At 46.8% G+C, this 23,306-nt stretch overlaps 1 protein-coding gene and 1 pseudogene across 2 annotated transcripts in view; both read right to left on the bottom strand.

Moving 5' to 3' along the window:
• The window catches only part of ITFG1 (integrin alpha FG-GAP repeat containing 1), a 1,870,060-nt gene that overhangs the window by 243,781 nt on the left and 1,602,973 nt on the right, over positions 1-23,306 (bottom strand). The window lies entirely within an intron of this gene.
• On the bottom strand, positions 15,090-17,154 carry LOC146776106 (acidic leucine-rich nuclear phosphoprotein 32 family member E pseudogene; annotated as a pseudogene). The gene has a single exon (XR_014972027.1). The product of XR_014972027.1 is annotated as an acidic leucine-rich nuclear phosphoprotein 32 family member E pseudogene (transcript).

The raw sequence follows: 23,306 nt of genomic DNA on the forward strand, positions 1-23,306 counted from the left end.
CACATTCTGAGAGTAATAATTGTGGCCGTGAAGTTGAAGAGGGGATTAGCATTACACATTTTTGTCACTCTAAACAGGGGGAGATATTTAATGAGATGTTGTGTCTTCTAGATTTAGGTTTTGTAAACGACATGTGCCCAAATCCTGCTGCTATGGGCAATACTTTTAATGGTAAGGGCTGGTGCTCTACTATAGATTTTATACTTATGTCAAATAATTATGCTTCGAGAATCCGTTCTTTTGTCATTGACGATATTTCCTTGAGTGACCATTTCCCACTATGTCTGACAGTCTCTTTGTGGTTGAATTACCCAACTGGAGAAAATAAGAAAAAGCACTAGCATGTGCCCTCACCCCCACTGCACCCATCGGCAGGAATAAAAGATCCCCGCTAAAGAGCCCCAATTCTTTGGGTGCCCATCAGGTATTGCAGCGCCGACCTGACGAGGGGCAGGCTCAAATGATGAAGCATGACACCTAGCTTGCTGGGTGTGTGAGAGCCCTAGTTCCAATAAGGGAATCCTCCCTTTTTCTGACTTGCTTACTCTATAGCAAGGCCCACTTGGTACCTCCTACACATGCTAGTACTTTTTCTTATTTTCTCTAGAGGAACTTTGTACCTTTCTTGTACACAACCTTGATGGGGTATGTACATTGGACCTCATTAATCGTACCCCTCTGTCCCTACGTTTGTTGAATGAATTACCCAACTACCAGTAATAGAAGTAACCAGATCTTAGACTCAATTGCTCTTGATAAGCATAATGGTTACATGTTGAAATGGTCCATGGTTGATCCTGTATGTGTTATCAAACAGGTGGCAGATAATTGCACAAACGCACTGGAAGTCTGCTTGAGTGAGACATCAACTGCCCAGAATATCATGGATTCTTTTTCATTCATATCTAGCTTGGTGAGGGAGGTGTAGTGAGGACTGCTATTTATATATGTACAATGCTAAGTTAGCACAACCGCGTTAGATGTTAGAAAGCCATCTTGCCACTTTTGCACACGACACTGTAGTTACATGTTATTAATTGAGAAATGCTTGCTCGCCTCTGCTTCACATGAGAAGTGTCTGTTGTTCACATCCCTAACATGGAGCTGCGACCTTGGTCTGAACATTGTGTAAAGAAACAGTCTGGGTCGCTAGACGGTGCATGTTGTTGGGTTAAGGATGATCAGCCCACCATTTAGCCATAACACGCACGCAGCTGCAAAATACCTGAAAGTCGAGTGCTTTTAATATTGCAGGCTGCATGCTTTATACACATTCGGAAGAAGAGCTTTCACAGGAGCAGAGTATACCTGATCCTGTGATGTGATTCCACTAAGCTGATCTTTACGGTATGGGGTTCCCCATTCAAGCCTAGAGACCTTCTATTAGTCTAATAATAATAATATTAGTTTACTAGCGAAAGGAAGGTGGCTGTAATCCACTGTCATTTTAGTATGATTTCTCCTTTCATTTTCTATGGTATTGTAACTATGCTGATGGTTTTGATTTTAATCATTTGTCTGCTTATGTTAGCCAAAGTGCTGCATCTTAGAACACGAGGTTTATACAAAAAAACTCTTTAAACTTTACCGTGTCTCTGTGTACTCTTGTTGTGGACTGATATGAGAATAATTACGAACAGGTATTTCTGATTCCAACCATTCCTGAGAATACACTAAGTCGCTTGTTCTGGGTTGTCTATACATTGGGACCGCCGAGATAAAACTCGGATAACGAATGGGACACTGATGCTGGTCGGATAAGGGGTTCTGGGTTCTGAGGTGAGTTTTTGGTACACCACAATTCACTGAGGTCCTGGTTTCCTGTGCATAGTTCTGTGCATAAGCAGAATCCCTGCAACATGGTGCACCTATCGTTTGGTCGATTGATTTGAAATGCCTTAGTAGTGCTTATATTAGTCCACAACACCCTCACTCTTGTTTCCGGATAACGGGAGTGACGGGTTTAACCTACCTGTTTCTCGACTAATAGGTTCTTTCAAGCTTGATCATTAAAAAGGTTTTTTCTGAACCCTAGTGCTACTGTTAGAATCGTTGTTACTCTTTTGTGTGTCCTTATGGCGGTTGACATTGCTGCACATAGCCGTGCACCTCTGCGCCGTCATTTGACGACGTATGGGGTGCCGGATTATGGGATGGCTGTTATTTTTGTGGTCGAGCGCTGATGCGTCCTACCCTCATGAGTTGTTGTACTCTTGGGTGACTTTTCCGGCGGTGAATGCAGACGATGATACGTTTCATTCCTTTACTCCCACGCAGCTACCTGCAGTCTATACGCCGTATAGGACACAAGAAATTCCTATTTCTGCCTTGCAGCATACCATTTGGTTTTATGGCGCCCTTCCCCATGCACTGGCACCGGCTAGAATGGGCCCGTTGTCGATTGCAGGGGCCACATGGCCGGTGCTGGCCGGATTTAAGCCTCATCCCCGCTATCTCACGGTTGCGGTGGCTGAGTTGTGGGTACTACACACAGCCCTGATTACAGTGCATAGGGCTTTAGTACCGTACATGTCCCGCAACGTGCAGGTGGGGGCACCTGCTGTTGCGGGACAACCAACAGACCACCACGCGGTGGTTATTAGTCCTGATATGGTTAATTCGGTGATGGGCAAGCGCCCCCAAAATAAGAATGATTTACCTTATTGGCTTGCTGAGAAATTTGACCAACTGGAGGCGGTTTTTCCACATACCACTCCTGTGGAGAAACACAGGATTCTCACCATTAGTTTGCCGAAAGACTTAGTCCCAGATATGGCCGATTGTGACAACTGGGGCAAGGTCTTTGCTGCGACCTACTCGAAGTGCTTCGGCACTCCGTCTATGTCTGTACTTCCCTCCGTTATTAAACGTGTTCAAGAAAATCACGGTGCGGAGGCTGCTGTTGAATTAGGAATGCGGCTTGTCGGAGTGTTCGATGTGGTTGCTTCCATGGTAATGGGCAACCTCAAAGGCGATGCCATGCAGTTCCAAGTGGCTAATAAGCTGGACCGCGTGGACGAACTCGACAGGCCTAAGGAGTTCGCTAAAATAATTGCGGAAGCCCATAGGACCATAGGCCGCAGTGCCTTAGGTGTTAAACCGACTGTAATAATTCCTGATATAGTACAGCAAACTAAGGTGAGCTCGTCTGGTAAAGACAAACGCCCAAATTTTCCTAAACAAAATTGGCGGGCAAAGAAACAGGGGAAGCAGCAACAGAAACAGGGGTCTCGTCCTGCCTCGCCCGTACAGTCGACTAGTGAACGCACATATGATCTGTGCGATCGATCTAGTATTAAGTCACTTGATAGGTTTCTGAACAACGTTCTCCTCGTTCTTCACAGGAAACATCGGCTTCACATACCGGTGGTGGAGACCGTGGGAAAGGACGGGGTGCCCAAGGACGTGAGCAACCCCGTCAGACTGACGGTAAATGCAAGCAGGACGAGTCTGCACGTCAACGACCCCCGTTTCAAAAGAAAAAGGTTGCTGCGCTAACAGCGAGGTATGCCACAGATAGTGCGGACGCAGCTTCAGAACCTGACATGGGCACTAACGCTGCTCGACAGCGCGGCGGAAGTTACAGTAGTGTGACAAGCACTGCGTCCATATCTGGTGGCGACAGCAACTGACACGTTCATTACTGTAGAAACTGCTGACACTAGAGAGGCTTCCCCTGACAGACTTTATAATATAGTCCTTTTGATTGAAGGTGACATACAACGCACGATTCAAGGAATTTTTGGGATAATCTGACCTCTTCATACGATATTCTATTGGCAGAGGCAGACTGGCCCTCGGCTTTCATTTTAGATGCTCCTAGAGGGGAGGAGGTAATCCTCCCGTCCTTTGCGCACACAGTGCCGAAGGACCAAGCTAAGAAGTTCTCCGAGGAGTGGGCTCTGGTGCTTGCACCTGCTTTGTATCATAATCAGGTAGGCTGGGATAAATTGTCCCCCCGCCATGAGATTCCGTTGCGGTCCACGCCCCAGCCACAACCCCACTATGCCATGCGTCGCGAAGCAAGACCTCACGTCGCGGCTATCCTTGAACAATTGGAATATCAAGGTGTAATTGAAACATGTGTGTCACCAATGAATAATCCTTTATTCACTGTGACGAAGCCTGATGGGTCGTACTGCCTGGTTTTGGATTACCGGCATTTAAACTCTCATTGCCGGACATGCGCAGTACAGAATACCCACAGTTCGGCTCTCGTCGATAGTCTCGTGAGAAAACGGTTTAAAACCACACTTGACATTTCCAATGGCTTTTACAGCCATAACCTGTACTCTCTTAGTAGTGAATGGACAGCGTTTAACTCGGACGGCAAACAAAAACATTTCAAAAGATTACCAATGGGCTATAAGAACAGCCCTGGGGTCTTTGCCGCTCGTGTGGTCTCTCTGTTAGAGAGCATTGACCCTGATGCGTACTCGTATGGAGATGACGAGTTATGGCCGCATCTGTGTCTCGTTGATCGCATTATTGTTTTGTTTGCAGACTTCGGTTACAAATGCAACTTTGAGAAATCTCACATTGCGGAATATACAGTGTTGTTTTTGGGATACGAACTCGACAATGAAGGTCAAGGATTGGCTCCGCACTTCCTAGAGAAATGCGCATGCCTACGTGCTCCTACGACACTGAAGAAATTACAATCTTTGCTGGGCTTTCTGAATTTCGGTCGCACGTACATTCCTGATTATGCCCAGCGTATCAAGCCACTTTATGCCTTAGTACAACCTACTTTTTCAAAATCATGCTGGCTGTCAGAGCATTCAGCTATATTGCAGTCTTTGCAGGCTGACCTTCTTGCTTCAAAATACTTACTGACGTGTGATAACCACACTAACCTGGTCATTAGAATTGTGCCAGGCGCAGTGGGTTTCACGTACTTAACGTTCAATGAGGGCAACACCGTCCCCATTGCCTACAAATCGCACCTGTACACTTCGGCTGAACTGCGATTTTCCGCTGTCGAGAAAGTTTTGACGGCTGTGCAGATGGCGATTCTTAAAGAACGAGCGCTATCGCAAGGGAAACGCATGTTGGTGGTCACACCATATCCTGCCCTTGAGGCGGTGACCAAAGCGAGTGTACGAAATTCTAAAGCTTTGCATCCACGGTGGATACAATGGGCCACTTCCTTGACATCACCCAACGTCACATATATCTTTGACGCGGCACTACAGACTCAGGAGTTCTTACAGTATGAATTTGTTCATCCAGCTCCTCTGTCCTTGCGCCCGCTCGAGGATTACCATTGTGTCATTTACACTGACGGTTCTGCGCAACCGGCGACTGAATCGAAGCATGCCTATTCAGCGGCCTGCGCAGTTGTGGTCGTTACTTTCGTGAATGGTGAATTCCAATCTGATGTCGTGCATTCGCAGTCATTGGGTGATTGTACCGCACAGTTGGCAGAGCTCCGTGCTCTGGTTCTTGCACTGGAGTTTGCTGATTCTCGGGTCACCACTCTTATAGTGAGTGACTCGTTTTATTGTGTTCAATCTTACAACGACAATCTACATTTTTGGTCTCAAAATTAATACCGTGATTCCAAAGGTAGCACAATTAAGCATAAAATGCTTTGGGTTCGAGTGGCAGAACTTAAAGAACATCTGCCTCTCGTGAATGTTATTCACACTCTTGGTCACCAACGAGTTGGTGTCCATGCTGTCGGCAACAGCCTAGCTGACGAGGCATCAAAAACAGCAGTGGCAACATACTTAGTAGCAGCAGTTACAAGATCACAAAGTAAGATCGATGATGACATCTTGGCAGCTATTGCTGCTACAGAGAAGGGAACAAATTACCCGAGAGGCTTCCCTTCTCGTTACCATTATCGCTCAAGTCCTGATAACGTCCCGTTGGTGAGGATTAACGACGTTGGTGACAGATTGATTCCCAACGCGGACTGCAGACCATCTTTGATATTAGCGGCTCACGAGGGCATGGCGTCTGCCCATGCCGGCGTTGCAGCTACTGTATCTCTGTTACAACAACGTTACTGGTGGTGCGGTTTATATAAACAAGCTCGCGCTTATGTTCTTAATTGTGACATTTGCCAGCAGCTAAAACCTTCAACTGCGGCGTGCCCACCACAGACTCAGTTGTACATATCTAATAAACCACTTGGGTGTGTTTATTTGGATCATTGCGGTCCTTTCACCTCTGATACTGTGTACAGGTACATCTTGGTTACAGTGGATTCGTGCACACGTTTTCTGTGGGTATGGCCACAAAGGAGTGCTGATGCCCGTACTGTTATCAGGAATTTGCGTGTCTTAGTTGGAAGTTTTGCATGTGGTACCTGTCATTCTGATCAGGGCCCTGCGTTCGCCTCTAAGGCGTACAAAGAAGCCATGACAAATTTGTGGGTCCAAGTCAAATTTTCGTCTCCCTACCGACCTGAGGGTAATAGTGTGGTGGAGCGAATGAACCGTGGCTTAAAGCAATCTTTGACAGCTAGGGTTTTAGGTACTGGCCGGAACTGGCTAGCCCACTTGTATAACGTACAACGTGCACTTAATAATCTCCCTAGAAGGTCTCTGGGTGGGAGGACCCCATACATGATGCTCTTTGGCATACGAATATTTGTCCCAGACCTTGATGGTCTAGACATGGCGGCGTCAGCCGCACCCTTTGACGTAGATGATCACTGTGCTGTATTGCAGAATCTACAAGAGGCCAGAGACAGTCTAGCGAAGAAACACGTGCCCTCCACATCTGATGCTGTGCTTCAGATTCCGGTAGTCGGCTGGCTATCTCGAGTTGGTGATCTGGTCCGTGAGAAGGTGGAGAACAAGAAGGAGTTCGGCCCCTCTTATCGTGCACCAGTTCCGGTGCTTGGAGTACAGGGTACACGTACAGTAATTTTACCTCCACTTCCTGGTCGCAAGGATAACAGGTACATCTCTATTGACAATGTCAAGCTACAGCGAGTGGCCGATTCTTCTTAGTATGACTCCAGCGGTTTCTTGCCCTGCGATGCTGAGAAATTCTGTTTTGGCCCCAGCTTCTACCACCTTGCCTGATGTTGCCGTTGAGATGCATACAGTTACTGGTCCTTTGTTGCCACCGACAGCTGGTGGTCTACCTGAAGATATTGAGTATGCTTATCCTGCGGATGTCCCGTTGCCTGTTTTACAATCCACCACAGTTAATCAGTCGCGCTACTCCTTTGAGACTAATTCAATGACTTCCATTGCCCCATCAAAAGTTTCAATTTTTCTGTCTGGTTTAAAAGACATTTTTTAATTCCCCCTTGGACTTACATTTGGCTGATGCTCATATGTATTTTTCTGTTTATGTCCATTGGATTTGTGGTAGTGTTTTTTAGACTTATAAATGGACACTACCTGAAAGAAAGATCTACAATTAGACTAATTGATGGAACTTTGGCTCCCCACTCCTCATCACATATTATGAAAAGGGACCAGACTTTTGTGAACATTACTGCCTGGCCTGTACTGGATGGGTTTGCGTGGGATGCTGTCAAATTTGAAATTCATGGTCCCACTGAAGTAATCAATGTGCCTAATGTATTTCGTGTTTCTATGGGTGATGTAGTTAAGCAAAACATCCGTTCGGATGATTGGGATGTTCAAGCCATAGAAGCACTGTTTTCTGATTTGAAACATTATGCTGCGTTTGATGCTGAGGATTTGTATTTAGATACTGCTAATTATGATGAGCAGTTTTGCTATCAACATTATGGCAATCATTTCCGTCACAAAGCAAATACATTTAGAAATTTTGTAAATTATACCCAATGGGAACACTGTCCAGCACCTAGGCTGGGCAGCTCCACCACGTTAGTGGACAAGTTCACTTATTTTTCTGATTTCAGTGTGTCGAATCCGGCCTCCTTTTATTTTAAAGTGGCGGCTGAGTCTGCCTCGAAAGTTAGACTGACACACTAAATTGTTGTATTCCAAGTCCTTTATGGACGAGTTGGCAATCGGAGGTTATGATCTGTGGAAAGCTACTATCGATCTTAAATCGGTTTGGGGTTCTAAACCGTGGCAAGTACAGGGAACAGAAGCTTTGCATCGTGCCTGCCTCATCCCGAACCACATGTTGTTTTTGAATTCGTCATTTTTTCAGACCACCTGTTTTGGATTGGCTACTTCTAAAATATTAAATTCTCCCTCCACTCCGGGTCTGGGTGCTCATCTTAATTGGGATAATCATACAGATCTGTCCCTTGCTACGTTGCAGTCATACATTTCCAAAACATCCTTCAATATTTCCAAATTAAATCCGGAAGGGTGATTAATATGGCAAACGAGCTCAGATTCCTGTCAACATCGGTTTCTGGATTTGAATCTGGGGTATACGGAAGTTCGTGTGGACCCCCGTTTTGAATCCTCTCACACTGTAACTACCTCCTCAGTAGGGAAGTTATGCCAATCTTGGCTGCAACATTCCACCTTAGCATCTGTTAAACTTAATTTATCACAATTGAACGACAAAATAGATTTGAATGATTTTGTTAAGGGTCCTGCGGTTGGCAGGTCCAAAAGATGGGTATATGCTGTTTACAACGAAGTTTGGAAGCTATCACAGATTGAAGCTGCATCCAGATTACGAGCTATTGATCAAGCCAATATGGAGAAAGTATTGGCTGTTATAGATAATAGCATTAACACCCTGTCTTCCAGAATTTATACATTAGATAATATTGTTTCATCTGTTGTTTACATTGTGCAGGATGATTTGTCTGTTTTGTATCATGGTCAAAATCAATTGCGTTCTATTATGCAGTTTGCATGGACATTGCAAACGTTAAAGGCTGGGAAAGTCCCTTGGGATTACATGAATACTTCATCTTTGTTCCTTCCTTTCAATTTAACTGCAAAACAACAGTCCATGTCCATGAAAGATGCTACATACTCATTGCTGCACATTGAGAAGTTAGATCCTTTACCTTTTTCTGTGGCCGAATTAAACTCCGCTGTGTGGCTTATCCACGGGTTAATTACGTTACCGTTCCCCCTATTTAAGTTCAGTTCGTGCATGAAACATTATGCCCTAGGCAGATATTAACACTGTCATGGCTGAGGGGAGGAGCCTAGCGCGCATCCAAGATGGTCGCGTGAGCACAGGGCTCCCCGGACCCTCGCTGCTCCTCGGAATTTATCCTGACTTTATCCTGACTTGGTTGATGGAATCTGGAAGACGAATGTTGGCTGAACACTAAACTCCTTTCGGAAACCAAATCGGACCTGGCAATCCTGAGTTATGGTGGTTTGAACTTTTGAGGCCCAACCGATGGCTGTGCCCGATGCGAGGGTGATCTGTGGAGCCGGGGCGTAGTTGAACAACAACGGCAGCGGGGCTGTGCCAGTGGCCGTCCCATCACTTTCGGTTTCACTTTTGGATCTCTGAGGGGCTGGACAGTGGAATTGCTTGGTGCGACTGGGCTTTCACTTTGCCTTCGCTTGATGCCTGTGTCTTCGCCTGCTGCCAGTGTGCCCATCGACGGTGGTCCCTTCGCTCCGCCACATTGCGGCCTCTGGTGCGGCCCGCGTCTGCTTGGCCTGTGCCCCCTCGACACTTACTCGGTGGTCCCCTTCGGCGAACGTGGTTCTCATGGGAGGCAAGGGAGACCCCGAGAGGCGTAAGACCAAGACATCCCTACGTGGGGGACCGGTCCAGGCGAACAACATGGACCGCTACACTCAGGGTAAAGGATCCCCCGGGACCGCCAGTGTCCCCCCGGATGATGCCAGTGGTGGCCCGTCCGTTTCTCCGGATCTGTCCCTGCAGGACATCATGGGCGCCATTAATGGCATCAGGGAGACCATCGCTACGCAGTACGAGGCCTTGGCCCGTAAAATCGACACGGTAGCCATTGATGTTACGCTAATCCGGGCGGATCTCTCTAAGACCAACGAGAGGGTTCAATCGCTGGATGTGCGGACGTCCTCCCTTGGTACGGACGTGTCGGACCTGCAGACTACTCTCGGCGATCTCAAGTCGGCCAACGATCTGATGGCCCGGCGGCTGGAGGACTTCGAGGGACGGGCTCGACGCAATAACATCCGCGTCATAGGCGTTCCGGAGACCTCCGACAACCGCCCGGTTGATCTCATGGTTGAGGAGCTCATCCTCGAACAGCTTGCCCCCGCTGGCCTGAGTAAGTTCTTCGCCGTGGAGCGGGCCCATCGAGTTCCAGGTGGTCGGCCGCGACCGGGGGCCCCCCCGAGGCCTATTGTTGCGAGACTTTTTCATTACAGAGACCGAGATGCGATTCTGCAGGCCTCACGGGTCCATGGCCCGGTCCGATATGAGAACTCGTCAATTAACTTTTTCCCGGACTTCACCCAACTTGTCCAGAAACAGCGGATGGGCTTCCAGGGGGTGAAGCGCCGTCTCCGGGACCTGGGTCTCAAGTACTCTATGCTTTTTCCTGCTAGGCTCTGAGTGGAATATGAAGATCGGACTACCTTTTTTGACTCTCTGGCGACTGTGAGTGACTGGCTGGATTCGCTGCCGGACCGGGGTGACCGGACTGGGCCCTCTGCCGGTACCGAGGGTGGCGGGTCTCCTTCGGAGTGACTTTTGGTCCTTGACTTTGCCATTTTGTATTGTTCAGCTGGGTTCTACTTCTTTTGTGCATTTTGTTTCATTATGATCTGTGTGGGGGGCGGGCGGGGACGGGTCCCTTTCCTCCTCCGGGGTCTTTTCGTAGAATGGGGTTTGTAGGGCGACAGGCACACTGCAAGTTGGGGTGGTTTTTTGGACCGCAGGGGTGCAGGGTGGGGGGTGTTGGATTCGGGGGGGGGGTTGGCGGGTGGGTGGGGTTGTTTGGATTTGTGTTTTTTGTTTTCAAGGCGAGGTATTGGCTATGGTTCAGTTTCGGGTGTTGCGCTATTTGCTAGGGGACCTTTGATCTACTGGAGGGGATGGGGGGGGACGGGTTGAGATTGATGTCTTGGAACGTCAACGGATTGGGGGACCGTATCAAACGGGGTGTTGTGCTGCAATATTTGCGTCGTCTGACTCCTGATGTGGTGTTCTTACAGGAGACGCATCTGGTTGGTAATGTTTGTCATGCCATGAACAGGGGGGGATACCGACTCGTGGCCCATTCTGGTTTCACCACTGGTTCTAGAGGGGTAGGCATTCTCCTGCAATCTTCACTTCCGTTAGAGATCACCAGGGTAGTCCTAGACGACAGAGGGCGCTATGTGGCTCTGACTGGGAGGTGGGAGGGGCAGTCCCTTTCCTTGATCTCGGTCTATGTTACCCCGGGCCTCCAGAACTCCACCTTCTCAGACTTGGGTCGTATGCTGCTTGGGCTTCCTGACAGTCTTCTGCTTATGGGTGGGGACTTTAATTCGGTTGTCTCGGGTGACCTGGATCGCCACCCGCCCAGGGCCCTCCCTGCCGCCCAGGCGTGGCTCGGCGGACTCCTGGAGACCTTCGGTCTGGTGGATTGTTGGAGGTTAATGCATCCGACACAGTGTCAGTACACATTTCACTCTGGGGCCCATGGGAGTCTCTCCAGATTGGATTATTTTCTTATGCCCGCGGCCCAGACTGCCCGGATTCGAGAGGTTAAACACCTGGCCCGGGGTATCTCTGATCATTCCCCACTGTGGTTGCTTTTTGACACTGGGACGCGGTCCGCTGGGCGGATCGCTCCTATTAACCCTTGGTACCTGCGAGACCCCAAGATCCGTGATAGCCTGATTAAGTCGATTGATCAATATTTTCTTGAGAATGAGGGGTCGGTGTTGTCCTCAGTGTCCCTGTGGGAAGCTTTTAAAGCAGTGCTCCGCGGGCATGCCCTGTCCCAGATAGTGGAGGCTAAGAGGGTTAAGAGGGAGGCGGTGGTGACGCTGGAGACTGAAATATCGGGGCTGGAGGCAGCCTTGGAGGCGGGTGTCACTCCGGATAGGCTGCATGCCCTCAGCCTGAAGCAGTTTGAATATAAGTCTCTTGTTACTGATGCTGCCAAGACCATGTATAGGGAGCAGCAGGGTAGGTTGTATGATGCCGGAGATAAGGCGGGTAAGCTGATTGCCTGGTTGGACAAGAAGGAGAGAGTGAATCGTGTGGTCCCGGAGCTTCGGGCTTCGGATGGAGTGTGTGTGACTGAACCTGGTGAGATTGTGGAGTGTTTTGCTGACCACCTCCGGGCTGTGTACTCCCCGGTGTCTGATGGAGATGAGGACGACTCTCGTCTTCTGCTGCGGGATATTGCCCTGCCCGGCTTATCCGTCGAGGACCGCGAGCTGATGGATGCCCCTTTGTCTGTCGACGAGATTGCTACTGCGATTCGCTCCCTTCGCTCGGGCAAGGCTATGGGCCCCAACGGCCTGCCGATTGAACTGTATAAATTACGCCCGGATAAACTCCGTCATATGTTTCAGGAGTCGCTCGAGAGGGGTTCCCTTCCCGACGACCAGCGTCTGGCTACTATAGTGGTGATTCCCAAGGATGGTAAGCCACGTGACCGCTGTGCCTCATATAGGCCTATTTCCCTACTAAATGCCGAACCCAAAATCCTTGCTAAGGTCCTCGCTAATCGCTTGCTGAGCGTTATATGTGACTTGATACATCCAGATCAATGCGGCTTCATCCCTCATCGTAATACCGCTCTCAACTTACGGCGTCTGCACGGCGTCCTCGCCAGGGCGGAGTACTTCTCTGAACCGGCCGTATTGGTCTCCTTAGACGCCACGATGGCCTTTGACACCATTGAGTGGCCATTCCTTTGGGCCGTCTTGGCGAAGTTTGGCTTTGGGGAGGGATTTCTTAGCTGGGTGAAGCTTCTTTATGCTGGACCAATGGCTCAGGTTGTTGTCAATGGGCGGGTTTCTCGGCCTTTAGCTCTCGGGAGGGGAACTAGGCAGGGGTGCCCGTTGTCCCCGCTGCTCTTTGCTCTCGCCTTGGAACCGCTCGCTGCCTGGCTCCGTTGGGAGCCCTCGATCAGGGGGCTCCGGTGGGCCCCGGGCTTCGAGGATCGGGTCTCATTGTACACGGATGATATTCTCTTGTATCTCACCTCGCCGCGGAAGTCGCTCAATGTTCTCTTTGATGTCCTTACTTCCTTCGGGAAAAATTCGGGTCTGATAATTAATTGGTCCAAATCTTGTGTGTATCCTATCTCTGGTGGCCTTCCTCTCTTGCCGCCTCGGCTTCCGCTCCAAATATCTCAGTCCGGCTTTAAATACCTGGGGGTGTACGTTTCGTTGGATCCGGCGGTCCGCTATGAGCAGAATCTCCTGTCTCCACTCCGGCGTTTGAGGGCGGATACGGCTCGGTGGTGTAAGTTGCCCTTGTCTCCACTTGGTCGCGCGGCGCTCTTTAAAATGATGTCCCTTCCCAGATTTCTTTATGCACTCCAGAACTCCTTCGATGTCATTCCGGCGGCCTACTTTAGGGAAGTGGAGAGTTTGCAGAGGAGACTGGTTTGGGACGGGCGAGCGCGTATCGCTTTGGCAAAGCTGACTCTCCCCTGGTATGACGGGGGCATCGCGCTTCCTGATATTAGACGGTACTATTGGGCCTCCCAGCTGTCTGCCATTAACCATTCTACGTACGCTCCTGGTTTGAACCCGGCATATGAGATGGATAAATTCCTGCTTCCCGGCGGTAACTATAACAGAGCGCTTTACTCTCGATCCGCTGGTAGGACCCTTACGGGCCCTACTAGGATTGCGGTACGTGTGTGGAAGGCGGCGAACGTAGCGATGGGCTGGAGTGAGCGTTTAACGTGTGCCACTCCTTTATTCGCCTCAGAACGCTTGGGAAGCCTCTGGACAACGAAAGGCTTCGAGCGCTGGGACACGATTGGCATCAGCAGAGTGGGGGACCTATGGGTTAAAGGTGCGGTTAAATCCTTCGCGGCGCTCCAGAGCGAGCACGAGCTTAGTGAAAGAGAGTTCTTCCGTTATGCACAGGTTCGGCACGCCCTGCTCTCGGTCTTTGGGGAGGGGACCACGGTCCCTGCTTCTTCGCCTCTCGAGGACCGCATACTCGATGGTCACGTCCCCGACAGTACTATCTCCTTGATTTACAAAAATCTGATAAATAATCGGGCTGACCTCTTGGTGCGTCTTCGGGAGGCATGGACGGGAGATGGGGTGGAGTTGGACGACGAGGACTGGCAGACTGCACTGTCATCCCCTAAGGAGGTGGCCATCCCGGCCCGTCTCCGTCTGGTCCAGCTTAAGATTCTCCATCGTGTTTATGTGACGGACCCCCGCTTGGTCTCGATGGGGTTCTCTGACGACGGACTCTGTAAGCGTGGCTGCGGGCTCAGTGCCACCTTTCTCCACATACTATGGGAATGCCGCGAGGTGGCGGAATATTGGCGCCAGGTGCATGATGTTATGAGACGAGTCACCGGGGTCGCTCTGCTGCCGGAGGTGCGTCGCTGTGTTCTGAATGTATGGGAGCCCAATGACTATAATGCGGCTCAGGCTCGGTGGGCGGCCTTGGGGAACATGATCGCAAAGAGAGATATAGCGCAGCTTTGGGGTTCCCAACGGCCTCCCACCGTGTCCGTATGGAAGGAGAACATGGACTGGTGCATGTTCAGGGAGAAAACTGTGTATGTGGCTCGTGGTAAACCGGGGGCATGGGGTAGAATTTGGGGGCAGTGGAACGTGTATAGCGGGTCTATCTGTGCTCCCCCCCTGGTGGATACGTCTGGGGTTGCCTCGTCCCCCTGATCCTTGAGGGTTCCTTGCTTATCTCGTACTTCGGAGTACAGATTTGGTTCTCCCGTGGCCCCCCCCCCTCCCTCTCAGGCCTCCTTTTATTGACCGCCCTCGGGTGGTCGGGTGTGGACTCCCCCGGCTGTGGTTCGACGCCCATTTCAAGTCGTTTCGCCTTGCTTTTCGTTTTTCTTTATTTTTGTTGTTATTTATATTAAAAGTGTGTATCCTGACTTCCCTTATGTGCAGTCTGATCTACTGTAATATAGCGGAGCCCCTGTGGGCCAGCCATTGTTTTTGATCTGCTTGACCACTTTAACTACTAGCGGCCGGCCCTGGCGGTTGTAGGCCCGTGCTTGTAACCTTTTCTCTGCACAATAAAACTTTTAAAAAAAAAAAAAAAAAAAAAACACTGTCATGGCTTTATTCAAAACACAGTTCCACATAATCGGTTACTTGGAAGTTTACGGAAAAAACACTATATACAAACTGCCATAAAAAACAGCCTTGTTTTAAATAGAACAAAAATCTTCACAAATATAAAACTCATCCATACACAGACCCTGGGGTGAAGGGAAACAACCCGCCAATGAAACAAAACTGATTTTAGCTGGCAGCATTTTATGGGTACATCAGCACAATATTTGAAAACTGCATCCTTGAGACAAATGTTCTTAAGCATCCAGATTTTATAGACCATCCAATTAATAGACTGATGGATTGCCTGCCTTAAGGATTAATTCAAGCAGCACTAAGGCTTGCTCAAGCAAGAATGCCATGAGTAGGGCCACCACAAATTATTTAGTTACAATTTGATAATACACACAAAAAGGGGACGTAAATTAGGGAGATAGCCTCGCCAGCAGCAATTTGTGGCAAGAGAAAAACAATGTAAAGAGTCCTTATTCTAATATTTTAATTCACAAAAAAATAGACCAAACTATTTTAAAATCTGGCCAACAATTTCAATCACTTAAAAAGTTGGGTACAATTTACAGTCCCCAATCAAATACACGTTATGTTACACCTACAATCTCAACTGCAGCGTCTTCTCCCCTAACGCCCACCCCAAAAAAATGGCATTTGCAGATCGATTATTCAATCCCATGTACAATAATCAACTTTACAAAGGGTTATGATGGATATGCCATTTCATCCATCACCATACAGCAATTTTTAATATACACAGCAACTTTATAAATAAGTTTCAAGGCCTCAAACGAGGCCAACAGAAAAAAATGAACCTGCATGAATTCAATGTGATAGAGCATATTAAAACAAATACAGCAATCACACATGGGAGGGGAGGGAAGGAAATCTTTTATATGCATGTGAGTGACTAGCAGGCATTCACATCCTAGTTGGAATGATAAAAAAAGGGCAAATAGTTTAAAAACCACACCTTTCCTATAAAAGACACGTCCTCTTCAATCGGGGGAATCTATAGTACATGAGATATATATTTATATATATATAGGCATGATAGGTATTGTCAAGTGGAGCATGAAAGGGTCTGTCCCTTCCGTAAAATCTGTCAGTTCGTTCAGTCATCCTCATCTTCACACTCGTCTTCGGCTTCTCGTTTTCTCTTCTCTCCTTTCACATCGGATGCCTCTTCTTCTTCCTCTTCGCCTTCATAATCATCGTCATCATCTTCATCCTGAATCTCATCTTTCATTAAGTAAGATAGGCCAACACCTTCTTCCTCTTCCTCCTCTTCCTCTTCCCCCAAATCGGACACATCTTCCTCCTCTTCAGAGTCTCCGGGTGGGCCAGCGTCATCCTCATCATCATCGTCATCATCCTCATCTTCACCATCTTCATCTTCCTCTTCTTCAGAGTCAGGAGCCTTGTTGTCTTCTTGATCAAAACCATCAAGATAAGTGATTTGTGTAAGAAGCTCAAAAATGCTCTCTCTGTAATCTTCTTGATTTATGATCTCACAGTTAAACAAGTCGAGGCTCTTTAAGTTTTTCAAATTTTGAAGCGGTTCAACTGTGCTGAGGTCTTTAATTTTGTTGCCACTCGGGTTGAGGTATGTAAGATTCGGACACTTTTCCACAAGAATTTCCAGGCCACCAGAAATAGCATTATCGCTAAGCTCCAACTTTCTCAGCTTACTTAAATTTGGAAGTTTAGACAAAGATGTCAGTTCTATACTGGCCATGCTAAGAAATTACAATTCTTTAAAATTCTCCGTGAGGCCTTCAATCTCGCCATTACTGGAACGACAGCTATCAAGTACCAACTCGGCCACCTCGCCCGGAGACTTATTTCTCAGCTCCAACGTGATACGCTTCTTCATATCCATCTTATTTTCGTATGAAAGACGCTGTATATAATGAAAATTCCAATATATATGGTGAAAGCGTGTCGAAAAGTACCCGCGTCGCCAATGACCTCCTTCTCGGCACAGTTCCGCACGCTCCACTCACGCCAGCAGTCTCATCAATGGCCGCTTACAGTTTTGCACCTCCATTACATGGCGCCCTCAGCCCCTTTCATCGACACCAGGCAGATATGAAAAACTGGGTACTGCTTTCCTGCATGAAGTTTGGTCACTCCCATTCACGTACAGATGCGCGAGGGACGGAAAAGAGGTTTACTTAAAAGGTGAAGAGTGCACTTCCGCTCCGGATCACTCTGTGTTGTGTCGGCACATTCAATTGCATGGTGCATGTAATGTGCACGCTCCTAATTTAGCTTGCATCCTGAAAGGGATCCCGGTGCCAGTTATAACACCGTCTTTTACGCTGCTGGCTAACGGTAGGTATTTGCTATTAAATAATGAAGCTTGCTGTGGGATGTTAGTGGGAATTCCCTACATAGTGACTGTATCACAGAGAGTAGTCTGCTGTAATAACGTCCTTTTCCCACCCCCGCATGGAAGGCTCGATGTATCCATCTGGCCTTCCATTCCAACCTTGAAAGCAGAGTTCAACAAGATGAGCAGAATAAGGGCTCTATTGTCTCAGAAAGAAGTCGCATTGACTTCATCCCGGGAATCATTTGTCCTTCACGTAGCAAACATGCGCACAGAGGTGCAGGCGCTTTTGAATACTGATCTCCCACTTCATTTTGGGGCCCTAATTCAGACTATCTTTAATGCCTCGTCAACAAGTGGCCTGGCGCATTTTTTCAAAATTGTGGGCTCCGGCCTCGTGACCTCCTTTCAAAGTAATTTTGGTGTGATCCCGGCATTTTTTCATTCTATTTTTTCCAGCGTCTTTGGAGGTCTCCCGTTGATTCTCGCCCTCGTAGCTGGGGTGCTTTTGTTGATCTGCGTACTACGCTATGGATGCACAACTTGCGTCACACAACAGCATGTCCCGGCTGCTCCATCTTCGTAACCGGATGCTTGAATACTATGGAACATTACCACTGGCAACCTTGAGCATAGCCTATGGGTTGTCCTTCCGGTTTCCCTACTTTACTTGCGTGCAGCCTGTCTTTCATTGCCTAGAGTCAATGGACTCTGGATTTGTGCTTGTCGAACTCGGTGTCTCTCGCCCCGGATTATGATCGGCTAATTAGCCCCTTTGTGGCTCATGAGTTGGACTGTTCTGGTGTCAGGATTATGGCCTGTGGAGCAGCACATGGAGTCCTAGGGAATTGGGACATCGGAACGGCTGCAGCTGAATTCTTAGCGAGAAGTTATCTTGAAGAACACACCAGTTGTCCTCTGATGGTACTAGAGGCTCCGGTTGTCGAGGAACATGTGTGTTCCTTCCCCTTGCTGAATTGGATGGCAGATAATTTTGCAGAACGTTCCAATGATTTCCTCTTGGAAGCTGTTGCAACTTATTGTGCTTATACCTTGATGGATTAACTTGGAGGTCATCCAAAATTCCTGTGGAATGCCTTTTTTTTTTTTTTTCGTTGAACATCCATCGATGATATTTTTTTCCCCTTTGAATGGTTTTTTTTCTCCCTTTTTTTTCTTCGAACTTTTCACTTACCTTATATGGATTCACAATTTGTGCCCTTAGTTCCGTTCTATCGAACTTGAATTCTGCGTTCTTGAATTGCGCCCCTACTGGTTAGTGGTCCGATCAAGGGGGGGGTGTAGTGAGGACTGCTATTTATATACGTACAATGCTAAGTTAGCACAACCGCGTTAGATGTTAGAAAGCCATCTTGCCACTTTTGCTGCTTTTGCACACGACACTGTAGTTACATGTTATTAATTGAGAAATGCTTGTTCGCCTCTGCTTCACATGAGAAGTGTCTGTTGTTCACATCCCTAACAGTGAGCTGCGACCTTGGTCTGAACATTGTGTAAAGAAACAGTCTGGGTCGCTAGACGGTGCATGTTGTTGGGTTCAGGTTGATCGGCCCACTATTTAGCCATAACACGCACGCAGCTGCAAAATACCTGAAAGTCGAGTGCTTTTAATATTGAAGGCTGCATGCTTTATACACATTCGGAAGAAGAGCTTGCCCAGGAGCAGAGTATACCTGATCCTGTGATGTGATTCCACTAAGCTGATCTTTACGGTATGGGGTTCCCCATTCAAGCATAGAGACCTTCTATTAGTCTAATAATAATAATATTAGTTTACTAGCGAAAGGAAGGTGGCTGTAATCCACTGTCATTTTAGTATGATTTCTCCTTTCATTTTCTATGGTATTGTAACTATGCTGATGGTTTTGATTTTAATCATTTGTCTGCTTATGTTAGCCAAAGTGCTGCATCTTAGGACACGAGGTTTATACAAATAAACTCTTTAAACTTTACTGTGTCTCTGTGTACTCTTGTTGTGGACTGATATGAGAATAATTTCGAACAGGTATTTCTGATTCCCACCATTCCTGAGAATACACTAAGTCGCTTGTTCTGGGTTGTCTATACATTGGGACCGCCGAGATAAAACTCGGATAACGAATGGGACACTGATGCTGGTCGGATAAGGGGTTCTGGGTTCTGAGGTGAGTTTTTGGTACACCACAATTCACTGAGGTCCTGGTTTCCTGTGCATAGTTCTGTGCATAAGCAGAATCCCTGCAACAGAGGTATTGCATGTACAGAAATCAAGTAAAGTTAATTCATCTGGATGGTTCAACATGAAGTGTACTAAAGCTTATTCAAACTTAAAAAATGCCCTCCACACAAACCCTAAAAATCAGGAGGTTATAAGACATGCTAGAAGGATGTATAAATCAGCAATTAAGGAAAGGAAATCCTGAGAAAAGCGTGGGACTCGTCCATATGGCTGCTCGTGATAGCAGCGCTTTCTGGAAAGCGGTTAGAGCTCCTTTCTAAAGTCGGAAGGGGGTCCGACATTAAAGATTGCTATTACAGAGGATCAGTGGATCCAACACTATACTAAGGTCTTCAATGGGGAAGGCAATGCTAATAATAACTTAGATGAAATCTTGTCAGCCAATAATACCCAATACTCCGACCTCCAATTTACATTGGAGGAGGTGATAGGGGCCATTTTGGTTACACTAGGAGGAAAAGCCCCAGGACCTGACGGTGTTCCAGCAGATTTATTCAAATCAAATATGGATTTATGGGGACCACTGGTTACACAGGTATTGAAAGCAAGTTGCTCTGTATCTTTTTTGCCTACCTGGATAGAGTCAATTATATTCCCTATTTTTAAAAAGGGTAACAATCAGGATCCTGGTTGCTACAGACCAATTTCGTTGTTGGACTCACTAACCAAAGCAGTGGGTCACATAATTTTAGCACGCCTAAATGTTTGGACACAGGAAAACAATGTTCTCTCTGATCTTCAATTTGGGTTCCGAGAAGATGTGTGTACCACTGAACAGGGTCTAAATTTAGCCCTACTGGTGGGAAAATACATTCGAGTAAAAGAAGGAAGATTATTCTTAGCTTTTGAAGACCTCACCGCTGCATTCGATTCAGTTAGACACGCTAAACTCTGGGAGATTTTAGATAAGATAGGTATAGATCCATATATCATTCATTTCCTGAGACGCTTTTATTGTAATGGTAAGACGAGAGTACGATTTGGCATCAGTGGCGGTGGTACCGCCCCGATCCCAATTCGAAGGGGGGTCAGGCAAGGTTGTGTCTTGGCCCCTTTCTTTTGAATCTTTACATAAATGGTCTGAAAGCGGCATTGGTTAAGGAACAGAACGATTACCCTGGGGTAAATGGGCGCTCGATACCTGCCCTTCTCTACGCCGATGACGCGGTGTTAATGTCGCGGACACAAACAGGTTTACAAAAGGTCTTAAATGGTTTTACTGATTTTATGAGTAACTTAGGACTCCTGGTGAATACCTCTAAGACGTTTATAATGAGATGTGGCAGAGGGAGTCGAAAGTGTCGGAATATGTTCATGGATGGCACAAAAATCGAGGCAACTAAGACATTTTCGTATTTAGGAATATTATTCCACGAGAACGACCTGTGGACCCAGACCGTCTTATCAAAAAAGTTAGCCTTCCTGAGAACTATTACCGCACTTGCCCAGTTCTCGAAAAAACTAGGGAGAAAACCCCCTGTGGAGCATTTGCGGATTTATCAGGTCAAAAGTATTCCGACGGCAATGTATGGAGCAGGGGTGTGGGGTCTGGCTAATACTCAACCACTTCAGACTGTGGAAAACAATTTTTTTAGATATATTTTATCAGTACCTAGAAGTACATCGCCATTTGTTTGCCACGCAGAACTGGGCTTATCACACTTGTCAGACATTATAAAACTTGAGCCGGGTCTTTTATGGCATCGGGTATGGACCAAGGAGGAGACTAAATTAAATAGGGACATTTTAACTGATATTTTGAAGATGGAAAAGGTTTTATCGATTCCTTGGATCAGATATGTCCGCGATTTTATGCAGAACCCAGGCCCCCAGGGTATTTTACTGAACCAACAACCATGCAAGAGGTACGTAGGAAAGATTTTAAAAAGTAAGGTTTAATGATGATGGATTTGTCACGGCTGACCACAGAGATTCTGAAACCCACTGTACAAGAAAATCAACTCATTTTAAGTGTTTTTAGCATTCAACCATATTTAGTAATTGTACTTGGAGGCTATGACAAATTCCTGTTAACAAGATTCAGGTTGGGAGTAGTGCATAGAATTGTAAGTTTTCCCACTATGAATGACTAGTCACGAACAATGACTCCGTGTCCCTGTGACACTTCCTCCAAACAATCTACCATCCATGTAGTTTTTTTCTGTACATTTTATTGTCACATAAGGAAAGTGTGTTTTCTCCCTATATTGAAATCTATGGAGATTAGAAAGTGCTACCCAGCGTTCATTGCTCTTCAAATTCAGGATAACATGCATGTAATCTGGAGAGTAGCAATGTTTTTTTAAAAAAGTGGTTAGCTTTAGAAAATCGATTGTTAATTAACTGATTTACGCAGCATCTTCTTGGGTTTAAATGTGCACTATGCATTACGATTTTATTCTGTTTTTGTCTAATTTTAAATTTTGATGGGCATTAATAACTAATCTTAAGCATGGGCCTATTGATGAACTATATTAGTAATTATGAGGTGTTTATTGTAATTATGTTTTTGTAATGCTTTTATGATTATACAGTACAACAATCGAATAAAGCTGTTCTTTGACTTTGAGAATCTATCAAAGGGATAGCAGAAAAAATGTATGTGAGAGGGTGATGAGGGTGGTGAAATTCTCCCTGCAGATTGGTATAGGACATACAAGCTTGATTTCCTTGATAGATGTTTGAAAGTGTACAAGAAAGCCAAATAGAATGGCCAGGCTAACTTCATCCATGACAGAGGCTATTGTAATCATGGTGCTGAAACCCCTTGGAACCAACCTCATATACACCCCTTTCCATGATGAATGCCAATGTTAAAATCCTGTCAAACTACTGGGAACAGTGGTGTGTAGGTTTACGAGGATCAATCTAGGTTTATACTGTGGCTTAGCACCGTACTGGTCATACGCAGACTCAATCCTGTGCTGTATGGCACCAAGCCAGTTCCAATATGCAACAAAATTACACTCACCAGAGGATAGCTGGGATAGAAGGCAGTTACAGGATTATGTTGATGTTGAGTACCACCCTGTAGTGCTTATGAGAGGGAGGGCAATACCACATTGGGACCCATAATTAATAGGATGGGTAGGAGGGGCTTGGGAAACAACAGTGAAGAAAGATCAATGAAGGCTACCCTTTTCAAGGTAATTGTATATCTAGTGGCGACAGATCTTTAAATAAATATTCCAGGACACAACAGTGATGCAATGAATGGATGGAGACTGTACCATCTATGGGTACTTATAACTCCTGGGATACTTTTCTGAGTATCTGAGCCAAAGACCAGGAAGCCTTTGCAGTGTGACTAACTCAGTTCCCTCCAGTATTTTAAGTTAGCAGGAACTGAAAAAGAAATCCAAACGGACCTCCCAAATGTTTGAGACCGTATTGACAATAGGACAGGGTTGTAGGCTGGTCTTCCTGCTTTAAAAGGCTCTAAAGGCAGATAAAAAGTACAGCCTCAAGAGTGAAACAATACTGGCAAAGAGATATAGAAGCCCCACTTATGGATGAAGAGTAGGCCAAGGTTATTCCATTTTAATGTACTTCTTCAAACCTTTCTTGTCCAGTGAAGTGAGGTGTGGGATCATAGAAGCATCATTTTCTTCACATGACATGG

This window comes from Triturus cristatus, chromosome 12 (genome assembly GCF_964204655.1).
Source record: "Triturus cristatus chromosome 12, aTriCri1.1, whole genome shotgun sequence".
Lineage (NCBI taxonomy): Eukaryota > Metazoa > Chordata > Amphibia > Caudata > Salamandridae > Triturus > Triturus cristatus.